At 42.0% G+C, this 18,132-nt stretch overlaps 1 pseudogene; it reads right to left on the bottom strand.

Annotated features, from left to right (window-relative positions):
* Positions 1–1,543: 1,543 nt before the first annotated feature.
* LOC148043676 (U6 spliceosomal RNA) lies at positions 1,544–1,639 on the bottom strand (annotated as a pseudogene).
* Positions 1,640–18,132: the final 16,493 nt, after the last annotated feature.

The following is an 18,132-nucleotide window of genomic DNA, read 5'->3' on the forward strand; positions in this document are numbered from 1 at the left end:
CAGGTTACTGGATGGAAGGCAGGTTGGTAGCAATTGGTTTTTCTGCAGTTCTAATTCTCCTCTGAAGTCTGTGTCTGTCTTGTTTGGTTGCAGATCCAAACCAGGCAGTTATAGAGGTGCAGATGACAGACTCAATAATTCCTCTGTAGAACAGAATCAGCAGTTTGAACTTTCCTTAAAATGATACCTTATGATAGCTAAATGGTACCATTTGGCTAGCTAAATGATAATCTTTCAAACAGGAATCCCTGCAGAGTGCAGAAAAACAATCACTCTAAATCACAGTAAGGAACTACCTCAAACATTAAATTTACACAATTGATCCATACGAACACTAGCCAATTAATTTTGAATTGGAAGAGTAATAAAATAATTGTCTAAATCCAATGCTATGTGCAGTTGTAATAACACTAATTAAGCAACAAATATGTTTTATGAAGGCTGGAGTAATATTAATGGATATGAAGCTGAGATCTGGACCACGCAGGCTCAATCAGTTGATAATGAAGTTTCTTTAAATACAACAAGCACCGTAATTGGGCAATCCTTAAATTAGCTTTAATTATGATAAATCATAAAGCAGTTTTCCTTTTCTTGCCCCTCTCACAGATCTGAACTACAGCTTCCCAAAGTTCCACAGTTCCCACGTTATAAATACTGGGAGTTGTAATAAATACATCTGGATAGCATCTCATTAAGCCCTATCTAATAGATTTTTTTTAATTGAAAATTTTAGAAAAAAAACCTTTTACAAATGTTTACCTCCCCCCATGCCCTCCCCACCCGAACCCCACACCCCTCAACCTTCCTCCCCGACTTCCCAGAACAAATACAGGGTATACATCTTTAACAAAGATGTTCTAAAATAAACTTAAAGATAGTTAGTATCATCTTTCATTTGAGCTTTAACTCCTCTTTGCTAGGCTAACTCTAAACAGATTATATCATTCCTTGTTTCTTCAGTCATAAACTATCTGGAATTTCTTAGTCCCATATTTATTTTGAGTATAGTCAATGCATCTTCTCCACTCTAGTTTGTATCTCTCACTTGAGTGGTCCTTGAGATATGATGATATTTTAGCCATCTCTGCTAGGTTTGTTACTTTTAATGTGCATTCTTGAATAGTAGGCAAGTCTTCCTTCTTCCAGTATTGCGCCACCAACAGTCTTGCTGCCCTTATTAAATACAAAATCAAGTTAGTCTCTATAACAGTACAATCAGTAGTTATGCCTAACAAGAATAACTGAGGGGTAAACTTTATCCTTTTTTTAAAGAACATTTTGCATAATCCACCATATTTTTATCCAAAATGCTTTAACCTTTTTACAAGTCCACCATATATGATAGTATGTAGCATCAGCACAATCACATCTCCAGCATTTAGGTTGTAAATTCGGATACATACAGGCCAGTTTTTTAGGCTCTAAATGCCATCTATAAAACATCTTGTAAAAGTTTTCTCTCAAATTCTGGGCTTATCTTTCCCCATGTATCCAACATTATTGGTTCTTCAAAATTTTGTGCCCACTTTATCATACAGTCAAAAATATGGAACGCTTCAGGAATTTGCGTGTCATCCTTCCGCTAATCTTCTCTGTATCGTTCCAATTTTAGTATATGGGCTGCCAAAGCGAGCACTCTAATAGATTTTTTTAATGAAGATGCAATTTCCTTTTTTAAAATTAATTTTGTTACCTTTTTATTTATTTTTTCCCCATGTAGCGGTTGTGGCAAGAAACTGCTTTTCTTATTAAAAAGTGAACAATTTCACAGAAATGTATACAATAGTATGCATTTCATAGTGCCATAATGGAATGGTCCTTGATTGCAACTGCTGTATTTTAAAATATAATGGATTTTAGTGGAACAAATGATATGCAGCGGCAGGCATCTGGATTTGAAGGAACAAAAATTATTCACTGAGAAGCTGAAAAGTATTACTGGCTTCTGAATTCGCATCAAAGAACTAAATTCTTCCAAGTGGAATTCAGATGCCCTATTGTCAAGATACCACAATAGTTATCAAAGATAAGAAAGAGGATGCTTTCTGTGATAATTTTGAAAAATTCAAACAAATTACAATACAGGCAGTCTTCGACTTACAACAGTTCATTTAGCGACTGATCAAAGTTACAAAATACTGAAAAAAATGACGTATGACCACTTAGAAGAGGTTCCACCAGTGGACCCGGAAAGCCGGCCACACCTACAGAAGAGGTTCCAACATTTTTTGAAACCCACCACTGGTCCTTGGATATGATTATTCTACACTATCATGCTCATATTTATAAAACTCAGTGCCTCTGTGAAAGGTAAGGATGACTACTGCGTTTGTGGTGCAATCAGAACATTGCGTGTTGAAGTTGTTTCAACGCAATCCAAAGATGCCTTTTAAAAAACAAGTTTACATCCTATTCTTATCCATGCCAGTGCTGTGTGTGAGGTAATTTAAGGTGGTTCTGACAAGTGTCGTCGGCATCTTCATATCCGGTCACATGGGCGGCAAGCCACTTCCATCCGGTCACATGGGCGGCAAGCCACTCCCACAAAGGAGGCCACACCCACAGAGTAGGTTCGAACAATTTTTGAAACCCACCACTGGATGAAGACCTCTTCAATGGCCTTCTATCATGTTGACCACTTGCAGACAAGTTTCAGCTAACACCTTTGAACTGAGTTACATCATCTGCCAGTGTTTTGGGGGGCATTTTCTTTGTGTCTGAAGATCAGTTGGTAACCACTGGAAGACTGTACTTGTCCAACACAGATCTGATCATGATATAATATTTTTATTTCTGTGAGGCTATTTACTTCTTTATATCAGATATTCCTGTTGACAGATGCTATGTTTATTTTCCTGCCAGGTTTTACTATGTTAAGCATTTGCCATCCCATGCCCTTTCCGAGCCAAGGTGGCGCAGTGGTTAGGGTGCAGTACTGCAGCCACTTCAGCTGACTGCTAGCTGCAGTTCGGCGGTTCAAATCTCACCGGCTCAAGGTTGACTCAGCCTGCCATCCTTCCGAGGTGGGTGAAATGAGGACCCAGACTGTGGGGCCGATATGCTGACTCTATAAACTGCTTAGAGAGGGCTGAAAGCCCTATGAAGTGGTATATAAGTCTAACTGCTATTGCTATTGCTATTCCTTGCCTTTCAATTTTTCACTTATTTTGCATTATTGCAGGTATGCAATAATATGTCAACACAGGTAATAGACTCTGATTAAACAAGTTCTTTTTTAACAGGTTGGCATGAAATTTGGGACTATAGCAAAAAAATAATAATAATCCAAATGGTCTCTTTAGTTTACTTTAACGTTTCTTGTGTGATATCATCCTCCATGACCAAGGTAGATGTGGCGGCTGACATTCCTCACTTCATAATTTTCAATCGTTATTGGTTAGAGGTTGAAAGCAGTTGCTAAATATTACTTGTGTTTATGCAGGTACATTTTCGATCCCGAAACCTGCTGCTGTCATTTAATTCTGTTGCTTAACTTTGAAGGTTTTCAGCATTGTTGGAGAAAAGGAAAATGTCATTAGCAAAGCATAGCTGGTTAAGCTATTCACTGTTGACTTTTATTCCTATTCCTATTATTATTTAAATTAGTAAAAGCTATTGGCTATAAATGGAAAAACATCATACAGAACTATGGTATTGTCAGATGCGACGTCATTTAATAATCAGGAAAGAAACCACTCAACTCCATTGGTTTGAAACCAAGTGTACTTTTACTAATTATAAACGAACAGTAGCAAAGCTAAGCTGAATCTGGTTAATTAGGCGCGAAAGCTAAGAATATCATGTATAATTCAATCCCCTCCCCTTGGCACCCCAGTCCATAGTCCAGTTATAATTCACCCAAATGTCAGGTGGGAGATAACTTCAAAAGACATCACCAGGATGGAATGCCGGACAGTTAACCTTGGCGGGAAACTCCCTTCCTCCACATGCACAGTGAGATGGTCAGGTCAGCGTCTAGAATCTTCCTCCAGCACATCATGATTCCCTTCCCAAATACCATGCCCCCCCCTCCCTGTTACAATGGCAGCCGAAGCAGCAGCAAAGCAGAGGCTAACAGGTATTCATAATCTTCAGACTTCATCATGATAAGTAAGGGGTTTTTTGTTGGTTTCATTCTAAGGTAGATATATTACTTTTCTTTTCTATTCCCCTTTAGTGATATAGCTATCTAATGCACACTTTTCAGCAACGCTGGGCACCTTGGAGATATTTATTGCTGCATTTGGTGTAAGTAGTCCTGATTCTGCTAGGTTCTATTACTCATTGTGTTCTAAAACAAAGTTATCTCCATTGAAAAATATATAAGCGATATTATTCGTTTAATCCATTCATAGCGTTACACACCCCAAGTCTTCCAGGGACTGTCATAAATCTTTAAGATGGTTTTTGGGAGGCAGGAATTTGCTTCATGGCTATGATTCAACGGCTGATGTGCCTGTGAGTTTAAGAGACTCTTTTTCTCTAGAAACTTGACCTAGTTTTTAGTTCAGGAGACAGAAGCCCCAAGCAGTTCTCGGGGCCGAAAGTAAAGAGGAAGACAATGCATAGCCCCAGGGTGGCATGAAACCCTACACGGGAGGATTTCGTTATGGCTCTCAGTGGCCAAGGTGGCGCAGTGGTTAAATGCAGCACTGCAGGCTACTGCTAGATCAGCAGTTCAGCGGTTCAAATCTCACCGGCTCAGGGTTGACTCAGCCTTCCATCCTTCCGAGGTGGGTAAAATGAGGACCCAGATTGTTGGGGGCAATATGCTGACTCTCTGTAAACCGCTTAGAGAGGCCTGAAAGGCCTATGAAGCGGTATATAAGTCTACTGCTATTGCTATTGCTATTTCTGCTTTTTATTGTTGAAAATGGTTTCCTGCTAGTTTAAGAAATGATTTAAATAGACAAAACACGGAATGCATATTCCAAAATAGACTTAACTCATTCTCTCACTCGCTCCCCGCCCACCCCTCTATCAATACTGACAACCCATCAAACTTCTATTTTCCAAAATGTGAAATTGGCAATAGCAATAGCAATAGCAGTTAGACTTATATACCGCTTCATAGGGCTTTCAGCCCTCTCTAAGCGGTTTACAGAGTCAGCATATGGCCCCCAACAACAATCTGGGTCCTCATTTTACCCACCTCGGAAGGATGGAAGGCTGAGTCAACCTTGAGCCGGTGAGATTAGAACCGCTGAACTGCAGATAACAGTCAGCTGAAGTGGCCTGCAGTACTGCACCCTAACCACTGCACCACCTCGGCTCTGATGCTGACCCCATCATTTGTATAATTTGGTTCCATGTATTGGGCATCATCACTTTGCCAACCATTATTATAAGCATCAGAGGTTTCATTGGGGCTCAATAATAAATGTTCCTATTGAAACACAAACTCATCATCAGAAGCAAGCCATGAAGAATTGAGGATGTGTCTCAGATAGGATCTTCTTTGTTAGTGAAAAGATTTTCCTTTATGATTCTTCATAATGTATGCCAATATACTCAATTAATTATAGCAATAGCACTTAGACTTATATACTACCCCATAGTGCTTTACAACTCTCTCTGAGTGGTTTACAAAGGTCAACATATTGTCCCCAACAATCTGGATCCTTATTTACCAGCATCAGAAGAATGAAAGTCAACTTTGAGCGAGTCAGAATCGAACGTCTAGCTGTGGGCAGAGTTCTAATCACTGTGTTAACTATGCCACAAATTGTGAAGTCAAGATTTTTTTTAATGTTCTGTGAAAGATTTGATTGATTGAATCAATCAATCAATATATTAGTCTTTAGTCATTGAATAGCACCATATTACTATGCAAATAGTAATATTAATGGAAAGTTGATCACAATGAGATCCTGCATATCATATGATTGATGGATTTAATCAAATTGGATGGTTGGACAGTCAGTCTGATGTTTAGTTTGGATTTGGCATTTTTGTCAACCCATCAAATCCTTCCTAAGCTAGAACTGTAACATTATTTAAAATGTTTGATACTGCTTTACAAAGTTGTTTTTACATGATCATAAAATATTATAATGTAATAATCATAGAATCATAGAATCATAGAATCATAGAATCATAGAATCATAGAATCATAGAATCATAGAATCATAGAATCATAGAATCATAGAATCATAGAATCATAGAATCATAGAATCATAGAATCATAGAATCATAGAATCATAGAATCATAGAATCATAGAATCAATCATAGAATCATAGCAGTGGTGGGTTTCAAAAATTGTTTGAACCTACTCTGTGGGTATGGCCTCCTTTGTGGGAGTGGCTTGATTCCCATGTGATCGGATGGGAGTGGCTTGCCGCCCATGTGACCGGTTATGAAAATGCCGATGACACTTGTCAGAACCACCTTAAATCTTCTGTAGGTGTGGCCTGCTTTCCGGGTCCACTGGTGGAACCTCTTTTAACCAGTTCGGTAGATTTGACGAACCGGTTCTACTGAATAGTGTGAACTAGTAGGAACCCACCTCTGAATCATAGAATCACAGAATCACAGAATCACAGAATCACAGAATCACAGAATCACAGAATCACAGAATCACAGAATCACAGAATCACAGAATCACAGAATCACAGAATCACAGAATCACAGAATCACAGAATCACAGAATCACAGAATCACAGAATCACAGAATCAAAGAGCAAGAAGGGAAATTGGAAGTCCTTATAACATATTGTAGACTAAGGAAGTGTGCTTTCTCTATCTCTGCTTCTGCCATCTGGAAGATAATTCTGCCAGAGATATGTATTTTGCCCATGTAAAGGGTTCTAGAAATTGCTTCAGACTTTACTCTGTTTCCAGGTGTGGGGCCCTGGAAATGTCTTGAAGCCTTTGTACATTTTTTTCTTGTGTTGTTTTGTCCAGATGGTCATATCTCTTTAAAATATATGTTCTTTTATATTGTAACCCACTCAGAAATTTTTGAAGTCGAATAGTCACAAAATCCATTAATTAATTAAGCTATTAAAACATTTAGAACAGTTTGCACATGAAACAATCTTCCGTTCAGTCTCCAAAGCTTTCTAAGTATGGAAAACTCCAGTTCTAAACTCGAAATGGTGTGGGAGGGTGCATGGAGGCATGTGGGGGGAGGATTTTGGAGCTATATAGAAAAAATTTTCTAATACTGAACATTCCATTTGATGTTATTTAATTAATTAGTAGGTGAATTAATTTTTTGGGCCATCCATCTTATCACTCTGTAAGTCTGGGCGGCTTAAAATATAGCTCAGGATGGAATTTTTGCGATACTGGCACGAGATTGTTGCAAGCAATAAATCCTCATCTTCCAAAACATGCTGATAATGTTGAAATTGTGGGAATAAAGGTAAATGTTCCCCTCGCACATATGTGCTAGTTGTTCCTGACTCTAGGGAATGGTGCTCAACTCTGTTTCAAAGCCAAAGAGCCAGCACTGTCCGAAGACGTCTCCGTGGTCATGTGGCTGGCATGACTAAATGCCAAAGGTGTATAGAGCCGAGGTGGTGCAGTGGTTAGAGTGCAGTACTGCAGGCCACTTCAGCTGACTGCTAACTGCAGTTCGGCGGTTCAAATCTCACCGGCTCAAAGGTTGACTCAGCCTTCCATCCTTCCGAGGTGGGTAAAATGAGGACCCAGACTGTGGGGGTGATATGCTGACTCTGTAAACCGCTTAGAGAGGACTGAAAGCCCTATGAAGCGGTATATAAGTCTAACTGCTATTGCTATTGCTACAGAATGCTGTTACCTTCCCACCAAAGGTGTTTCCTATTTTTCTACTTGTATTTTTACATGCTTTCGAACTGCTATGTTGGCAGAAGCTGGGACAAGTAATGGTAGCTCACTCCATTACGCGGTGCTAGGGATTCGAACCACCGAACGGCCAACCTTTCTGATCGACAAGCTCAGCGTCTTAGCCACTGAGCCCCTGTGTCCCAAATTGTGAGAATAGATATACTGAAATTAAGATGCTGAAAGAAGCTAAGAGTGAGGCAAACGAGAAATAGTTTTCAGCTTTAACTGTCCAAGACAAAACTCTATCTAAAGAGCTAGTGGCTTGCCAAAAAGATTTGAAAGACATCCAGGAACAAGTCAGCAAATAAAATTGTTTGCTTGGTTTTATTTACCTAGAACATAAGCTCTTCCCTGCTGAAAGCGACAGCCAAATGCTGTCAATATCTATTTCAAGTAGTCTATGCTGAATCAAAAAGCTTCTACTATCCCACATCAAACTTCTAGGAACCACAAAAGGTTTCTTGGAGCATGACTTCTGCCCAAAGGTTCACTGACAAATGCGCGCTCAACAAAAGCGCGGTGACGAAACCGTGCCGACAAAAAACGTGAGTTCGAAATCGCGCCGACAAATGAGCACAGAAGCACGCTGACAACAGTGCACCGACAAAAGCGCGCCTTCAATGAACAAATAATAACAACCGAATAACCCTAACTCTAACTCTAACTCTAACCCTAACCCTAACCCTAAACCTAACCCTAACCCTAACCCTAAACCTAACACTAAACCTAACACGAAACCTAACCCTAACCCTAACCCTAACCCTAAACCTAACACTAACCCTAACCCTAACCCTAACCCTAACCCTAACCCTAACCCTAACCCTAACCCTAACCCTAACCCTAAACCTAAACCTAAACCTAACCCTAACCCTAAACCTAACACTAAACCTAACACGAAACCTAACCCTAACCCTAACCCTAACCCTAACCCTAAACCTAAACCTAACACTAAACCTAACCCTAACCCTAACCCTAACCCTAACCCTAACCCTAACCCTAACCCTAACCCTAACCCTAACCCTAACCCTAACCCTAAACCTAACACTAACCCTAACCCTAACCCTAACCCTAACCCTAACCCTAACCCTAACCCTAACCCTAACCCTAACCCTAACCCTAACCCTAAACCTAAACCTAAACCTAAACCTAAACCTAAACCTAAACCTAAACCTAAACCTAAACCTAACACGAAACCTAACCCTAACCCTAACCCTAACCCTAACCCTAAACCTAAACCTAACACTAAACCTAACCCTAACCCTAACCCTAACCCTAACCCTAACCCTAACCCTAACCCTAACCCTAACCCTAACCCTAACCCTAACCCTAACCCTAAACCTAAACCTAACCCTAACCCTAACCCTAACCCTAACCCTAACTCTAAACCTAAACCTAAACCTAAACCTAAACCTAACACTAAACCTAACCCTAAACAGAACCCTAAACAGAACCCTGAACCTAACCCTTACCTTAACTGAAATCACGCTTTTGTGGGCGTGGTTTTGTCAGCGCGTTGTTGTGGGCGCGTGTATGATGTTGCGTTTTTTGTCGCCGCGGTTTAATTGGTGCGCTTTTGATGTCCGCTCATTTGTCGGGTCACGATGCCCAAACAACAGGAGGTTGTATTCTGCAACATTTGGCTACAGTTTGGAGAATAGCATAGGGAAATGATACAATCCAGAAATGGCTATTAACTAGGATTCAATCTGGGTCAGTAACCAAGAACCACAGGTTAAAATATGCACTCATCTTTCTTATAAAATCTTCTGTATTATAACAAAAGGTTGCATCATCCAAAGGGAAACAAAAAGTATATTGTACTTCTTGCTTTAGAGATATTGGCACAGGGTCCCAAGTCATTTCAAACCAGGCAACTTTGAGGTTTTGATAATTTACCTCCATTTTCACTCTTTTACGCTCAATAGGCAAAATGCCTGCAACAACCCACAATATTATTTTTTTTTAAGTATTTTGGGGGATGATATAGAAACAAGAGGTACTGTTCAAGTTGCAAGTTATGCTGGTGCTTTGATTGCTAACCTTCCATTCAATTTCTTTAATATAAAAATATTTTTTTAAATACTTAAGAAATGAATTGAAAAAGTTTGAAGGCAGGAAATTGGGTAGGCACCATGAAATATGTCAGTGGGCACATTGCTACTCCTTAATGCAGTATTGGGGGAGCCAGCATTTTCTTTAAGGTGATTTCATGGGAAAAGGGGTTTGCCTCTTTTTATATAGCCCAGAACAGGGGTCTCCAACCTTGGCAACTTTAAGACTTGTGGGGGACAGCTGAGGAATTCTGGGAGTTAAAGTCCACAAGTCTTAAAGTTGACAAGGCTGGAGACCCCTGTCCCAGAAAGTCCTCTCTGATGGATGGAGAGGCTTTTTCTGAACAGTTTGGGATGCAGTATTACAAAGGGAATATTGGAAGATGGAAAGCCTTTATTTCTGTGGATTTTCCTAAATGTGCTAATCTTGAGATTCAAAGCTACTAATTTGTGAGAGAATTCTCTCCACTTGCAATTCTCCTTGACTCATCTCGTATTGTTCAGAAGAGTCCTCCTAACTTTACAGGGAGGATCTTAGAGAAGACAGATGTTAACATGGAGGACTTTGGAATGGGAAATTTAGTTTCCATTACTGTATTTCAGCTAAGTTTTTTTTATGGACCAAATTCATACTTAAAAAAATTAAAGACTCTTTCAGTGGGGGATTCAAAATTTTGTACTGCCGGTTCTGTGGGCATGGCTTAGTGGGTGTGGCATGGCTTGGTGGGTATGCTTGGTGGGTGTGGCAGGGGAAGGATACTGTAAAATCTCCATTTCCTCCCAATCAACTTGGGAGGCAGAGAATAGATGGGGGTGAGGCAAGTCGTGGTATTCACCGGTTCTCCAAATGACTCAATATTTCTGCTACCGGTTCTCCAGAACTGGTCAGAACCTGCTGAATATCACCACTGGACTCCTTCCATTCAAATTCATTCAATTTTGGTAGTTACATGGACACATATAGAATTATGTACCTACATAGTTTTCTTTAACAGTAGTCTAATTAAACCACTTTGACATTTGCCTAAATGTGCCAAGGTGGCGCAGTGGTTAGGGTGCAGTACTGCAGGCCTCTTCAGCTGACTGTTATCTGCAGTTCAGCGGTTCTAATCTCACCGGCTCAAGGTTGACTCAGCCTTCCATCCCTCCGAGGTGAGTGAAATGAGGACCCGGATTGTTGGGGGCGATATGCTGACTCTGTAAACCGCTTAGAGAGGGCTGAAAGCCCCATGAAGCGGTATATAAGTCTAACTGCTATTGCTACTGCTATTGCTATTGCTTTAATGGGGAGTGCAGAAATTGTTTACATAAAGTTACTTCTTGGCAGGGAGGGGGGTTTCCTCTTAATCTTATTTACAACTTTGGGTTTTCATAGCGATCTCTCATCCAAATATTAACCAGGTCTAATTCTGCCTACCTTTTATAAATGGGCCATGATTTACCAGATTCTGCCACCTGCTCTAGACCTCATTTTTATTTATATGCGAATTAAATTGATTTGACGGAAGATACCAATAGCCATTTGATTGTGCGGACTCAAATGTATTTATTTATGTATTATTTGTTACATTTTTATGTCACCCATCTCCTCTCCAAGGTGGCTCTGGGCAGCTTCAGAGAAACGGATTCTCTTTAGGGACTTACATTCTAGGAGAGGTAGACACAGTGGTAGTTGTAATCTAGGACAAGGAAGACCAATCTAAAATAATTTTTCAAAGGAGGAAAATAGAAAAGGAGAAAAGGGGATGGAGGAAAGGTGCATGCTGCACTTTATTTACTTAAAGAGCTGAGGTGGTGCAGTGGTTAGGGTGCAGTACTGCAGGCCACTTCAGCTGACTGTTATCTGCAGTTCAGCGGTTCTAATCTCACCGGCTCAAGGTTGACTCAGCCTTCCATCCTTCCGAGGTGGGTGAAATGAGGACCCGGATTGTTGGGGGCGATATGCTGACTCTGTAAAGCGCTTAGAGAGGGCTGAAAGCCCTATGAAGCGGTATATAAGTCAATTAGCTATTGCTAATTAATTTTCATATTTACATTGGAAATTTCCTGACAATGGGAACAATTAACCAGTGGAAGTGGCTTGCTTTCAGAAGTTGTGGGTGCTTCATCACTGGAGGCTTTTAAGAAGAGATTGGACAATGATCTGTCTGGAATGATATAGGTTCTCCTCCTTGAGCATGGGGTTGGGTTCGAAGACCCCCAAGGTTCCTTCCAACTTTGTTACTTTGAATCATGGTGTGAAAATTCTCTATGAATTTTTAATACTTCTTTTTCTCCTACATTTTACTCTCTTCAACCAAAGAAGGTACTACGATAGTCCTGGGTCTAAGATAAAATGAATTGTTCAAATCACAACATGTCTTCCCCTCCCCCGTCTTTCAACATTGTCATGTCATTACAGGTCAAATGGCAATCACTCAGGAAATGAAAAGACAGCACCATGGTCCTTAATGTTATTATGAAATAAGAAAGGTTCAGTCCCAATGCAGCAAACATTGTAATGTTCTGTTGGTGAGTCCAGGACTAAAGCTCACGTGTAGTCACTAGTCCTTCACAACTCCTGGAAATGCAAGCACCCATGAAGGACGATCAGCTTTATTCTTCCATAAGCATTCCATTATAATTTTCCTCCCCTGGGCCTGAAGGAAGGGTTATGGTCTTTCTTCTAAGCAGACACAAGACTTTCAGATAGCTTGAGTCCCTTTGATTCAGTGATGTGCTGGGATACCAAGAACAATACTATACAAAATGTATTCAAGCTTCCCAATCATCAAGTGATCTTCTCTAGAAATATTGGACTTCCACTCCTTAGGTATGATGAAGGTTCAACATACCTGAAAAGAGCTAGAGAGAAGAAGCCCATCTGTGCTCTTTTATTTGTGACCTCTAGGCTGGAATACTGCAATGTGATCTACATGGGGCTGCCCTTGAGGAGCATCCGGCGACTTCAGCTAGTCCAGAATGCGGCCGCGCGAGTGATTGTGGGCGCACCACGGTTCGCCCACATAACACCTATCCTCCGCGAGCTGCGCTGGCTACCTGTTGATCTCCGGGTGCGCTTCAAGGTGCTACTTACCACCCATAAAGCCCTCCATGGTAGTGGATCTGAGTACTTGAGAGACCGCCTCCTGCCAATTACCTCCCTATGACCTATTAGATCACACAGATTAGGCCTCCTCCGAGTTCCACCTGCCAGTTAGTGTCGACTGGCAACTACGCGGAGGAGAGCCTTTTCAGTAGTAGCTCCGACCCTTTGGAACGATCTCCCCGTGGAGATTCGTACCCTCACCACCCTCCAGACCTTCCGCACAGCCCTTAAGACCTGGCTATCCCGTCAGGCCTGGGGATAAAGATTGTAATCCGTCCCCACCCGAATGATGAATGAATGTTGTGTTCTATTTTTACTTATGTATTGTTCTATGTCGTACTGTCTTGTACTCCCCTTCCCATAAATTGTAAGCCGCCCTGAGTCCCCTCAGGGAAAAGGGCAGCCTATAAATAATAAACCGATAAACCGATTTACCTATAAATCATATTGGCCCTAGAAGAAATGAAAAAGGAATTGCATCTGATTAGCTATACCTAGGAATCTAAGATAAAGTTGCAAATGAACATACACTGCCTTGACTTATTGACTTTTCAAGAACTTGAGAGTGAGCCACATTTAGATCCTAAACATTTAGATCCTAAACATTTAGATCCTAAACATTTAGATCCTAAACATTTAGATCCTAAAAAACCGGCTTGTATGTATCCGAATTTACAACCTAAATGCTGGAGATGTGATTGTGTTGATGCTACATATTACCATATATGGTGGACTTGTAAAAAGATTAAAGCATTTTGGATAAAAACATGGTGGATTATGCAAAATGTTCTTTAAAAAAGGATAAAGTTTACCCCTCAGTTATTCCTGTTAGGCATAACTACTGATTGTACTGTTATGGAGACTAACTTGATTTTGCATTCAATAACGACAGCGAGACTGTTGGTGGCGCAATACTGGAAGAAGGAAGATTTGCCTACTATTCAAGAATGGACGTTAAAAGTCACAAACCTAGCAGAGATGGCTAAAATATCAGCATATCTGAAGGACCATTCAAACGAGAGATATAAACTGGAGTGGAGAAGATGGATTGACTATATTCAAAATAAATACGGGACTAAGAAATTCCAGATAGTTTATGACTGAAGAAACAAGGAATGATATAATCTGTTTAGAGTTAGTCTAACAAAAGAGGAGTTAAAGCTCAAATGAAAGATGATACTAACTTTTTTTAAAGTTTATTTTAGAACATCTTTGTTAAAGATTTATACCCTGTATTTGTTCTGGGAAGTCGGGGGGGGGGGAGGTTGGGGGGGGAGGGTGGGGAGGGTGGGGGAGGGGAGGTAAAAAAAAAACAAGAACTTGAGAGTGAGCCTGTGATCAGAGGATTGCATTATTTTGTTTTTCTGCTGCAGAATCCATTAAAAACACTCAGCAGCCTTACTGTGGGAAAGTTAAAACTAACTTTTAACTTGCTTCATTCAAAATTAAGAAACATCTCGCATTTCAAAATCCAGTGGCTATGGCTTAAATTGCGATGAAAAAGTTGCCATTCTTAAGGTACATTTTTTAAAAAAGTCACTAGATTGACCCATGGGGTGGAAAAAAAATCTCAAAGCTAAAAAGTGTTGTGAAATAGTGGTTGGTCCTAAGAAAATATTACCTAGTTATGGATTTTAGTACAGGGTGCTCCAATTTTGGTTAGACCTAACTGAGTAACCTCCTGTTCCCCAAAATACTTTGACTTCACATATGTCCCATATGCAGATATACTGTATATTGTCTTTAAGGTCCCATAGGTATCTTCTCTGTGGGTCTTGATGGCGGTTTCTTCCTGCCCAGCTGTTTGGCTGGATCTATTTTGCAAGTTATGCATGCAGCAGAAACTATTTTAATCAAAGGAAAGATCAACAGAGGGCGCTGTGTGCTTTAGTTTTAGCAGAGGGCGTGGACACAAGTACTGGGCAGATAGCCTTAAAGAATAAATTCTCCATCCCACTTAAGGTAGAAGCTGCACAAAGTGCTGGGAATGTGGTTCAAAACCGATAACCTACCAAACACGACGAATAAACGCGCGATCCTACACAGGGTTTCAAAGCAAGCCCCGCGTATTTTAAGGGAGCTTAATCTCAGGAAAGGGACGCAAGCTTTCAATACAATCTTTGACGTAGTAAATCCAATTAAGTTCATTAAGGTTTAGCCCCCCACCCCACCCCTGAGAAGTTTATGCGCAATTGCAAGCTAACAAAACAGTTGTAACCCAAACACTGGCAGTTGTTGAGTCGTATCATGCCAAGACATCTTCAAGGTGGCTTCAATTGTTAGCAACGTCCCCCCATGGAGAGGAGGAAAAGGATCAAATTGTGTAAGCCCAAGGTTAGATTTGTGATCTAGCCTGAAACGAGGGAAAGGTCCTATTACCTATCTGGAAAGATCTCTGTTAAAGGAAGAGTGTGCCTTAATTTGGTTTACACTTCCCAAACTATAGAAAGTAGTCATTTCCTCAAGGAGAGCTTACATAAGAATCTCTTCTTATCAACGTTTTGATACAGTGCCACTTTTCAAACTTACCCCATACAGATATAGAATCAAAATAGTAAATTCCTCCTCTTCCTCCTCCTCCTCCTCCCCCCCCTCCCCCCATAATATTTCTTATTGGGGGGAGATAAAAGTTGGATCTATGGATGTGTCCCATTTTTAGTCTCAAGACATATGAGAATGGGAAAACCAAAATTTTTGGAAGAAACTGAAACACCTGTTGATTTCATCCGCTCCTCTTTTTCTTGGCTTTGAAACCTTACTTTCGACCCCCTTCTTCTGAGGACAATTGGGAGGGGGACACGGAGACATTTAACACATTTTTTTTCAAAATGATAATATGGTTCTCTTTTTTTCCCCTTTTTTTATTGTTGTTGTTGCTGTTGTTGATGATAATCACGATGTTACGGTATCATCACCATTATTTGGACCTCAGAAAAAATTCACATAATATTACAAATAGGTAATATTTAAATAGGTTTATTTTTGAAATGGTGAAGGACAGATCCTGGGAACATACGGAAAATAAAATACAAGAACCAAGAAAGGGAAGTGGAAAATTGAGTATAATTCAGATGCAAAATGTCAGCTTCCCATCAACACCTTGATTTGACTTAATTCTTGGAAACAAAACGTGCCAAGCCTTTGAAGAAATTAGATGTGTGCTGGAATTTTTAAAGGAATATGACTTTTATTTTAAGCAGAAGGGAATAAAGGATGTTCCTCCCCCCCCCCCAGGATATATTTTGCTTCGCTTTTCTGCATAACCAATCCTTTACATTTCTTCCAAACAAATTTTGGGAGAAGGAAGGAGCCCAATATTTGAAAAATTCACACCCAGGCTAACTCGGGCAAAAGTGAGACGGCGAGGTTTTGCTAGTGCAATAATCTGATTTTTCTGTTGCAGTTTTGATGTTGATGATATACCACGTTTTAAAACGAGACTTTTTAAGAGGTCCCTAAACAAGGAAAGGAAAGAACGAGGGCTTTTGAAAGATCTGAATTTAGGAACCAAGCAAGGTCCTTTCTCCCCAAATGGTGAGACTAAGAGAGAAAAATAATTCCAGCGACAAACGAGATCCGAGTTTTAAACGGGTGGAAGTTCTTCCACCAGATCCCGGAGTGCTGATCCTACGGAAGGGGGATCAGACTGACGAGACTGACGTTAAAGCCCCTATACATTAGGATCGCCCGCAAAGGCGGCTTAGAACCGACGTCTGAAATTATGTTTTCTCTATCTCTTCAATCTCCAGCTGCTGGCTCCGTTTGGACCGGCGACATATAGTGTCCAGATGCCTAAATCTCTCTAGATCCTTTAGGTCTGTTTCTGGGGGAGAAACTCGAGCTTTATAGATCACAGATCACGTCGACTCTGATCTCTCTGTCCCTGGGACAGATCACACCCCGCTGGGTTCTCTCTCTCTCTTCCCCCCCACCCCGCCCCAGTCGCGCCAAGTAAACCAGGCCGAGGAAGAGGCGAGGGGACTAGTAATGGGTGCCGGGTTCGAATTCGGAACTTCCGCGCCGGTTGGGCAAAACTCCAGGCGACTTTCGTCACCGACTTACAGGTGTGTTCCCCCCCCCCCACTCTCCGGGAGCCTTTCAAGGGCTGCGTCTGGCCCTAGATTCGTCCGAGAAAAGGAAACGGGGCTCTCTATACAAGGAGCCCCGGGCGGAGCAGCTCCCTTGCCTCCTCGCTTCTGGGAGGGGACAGGTTGGCTAAGCCTCTTCTACCCTCTTCTCTCCCTCCCTCCCTCTCTCCCTCCCTCCCTCCCTCCCTCTCTCTCTCTCTTTCCTCCTCTCTCTCTCTCTCTCCCTCTCTCTCCCTCTCTCGGCTGTGGAGCTGGAGAGTTTGACTGGACCGAAAAAGCGCGACGGGGAAGGGGGGCGAAGGGGGGGTTCCGAGATAAAGAGAGAGAGGGAGGGAGGGAGAGACTGCGGGAGGGGTTGGGGGAGGGTGATGCCGCCCCCCTCCTTCTCCTTGGAGCGCCGCTTCGCTGGAGCCAATATCCTTTTGTGCTAATAGCCCGGTCCTCGTTTGCTGCCTTAATTGGACTATCTAAAGCCAATAAGAGGCCAGCTCTCCTAGCCGGAAGGCAAAGGACCAAAACGAAGGGGGGCGTGGATCTCCCGGGGGGGGGGAGGTTGGGTTGCGGGGGGGGGTGTTAACGCGTGTGCGCGAGGCGAGAGAGAGTGCACGGGCAATCGGGAATGGGGGGCTTCTGCCTCTCGGCTCCTCTCCCGCTGGCTGACTAGCTCACTCTTCTCAACCCTGCCTAGAGGGACCGGGAGAGTCCGGGGGGCCCCCAGCCGCCGCCCTGCCCTGCCCTGCCCGATGCCGCTTGCCATTCGGAGAGCCCAACCTCCGCGCACTCCCAACAGTTAACTTGGGGTGACATTTGGATTTCTGCATTAGCATTTGGCGCCGGATTGACGCAGGAGAAACCACCGCAGCGCGGTTGTGGCGGCGGCGACAGCGGCGGCGGCGGCCCTTGTTGGCTTGCCGAGTAGAGTATCGGGCTGGGCGTCTTCCTTCCTCCCTTCCTTTCATACACCCAACTCCTTCCTTCCTTCTTTCCTTCTTTCCTTCTTTCCTTCCTTCCTTCCTTCCTTCCTTTTACCCACCCAACTCCTTCCTTCCTTCCCTCCCTCCCTCCTTCCCTCCCTCCTTCCTTCCTTCC

The sequence above is a fragment of the Thamnophis sirtalis genome, unplaced genomic scaffold (genome assembly GCF_051295495.1).
Source record: "Thamnophis sirtalis isolate CommonGarterSnake01/CBP01778 unplaced genomic scaffold, rThaSir2_p1.2 scaffold_11, whole genome shotgun sequence".
Classification (NCBI taxonomy): Eukaryota; Metazoa; Chordata; class Lepidosauria; order Squamata; family Natricidae; genus Thamnophis; species Thamnophis sirtalis.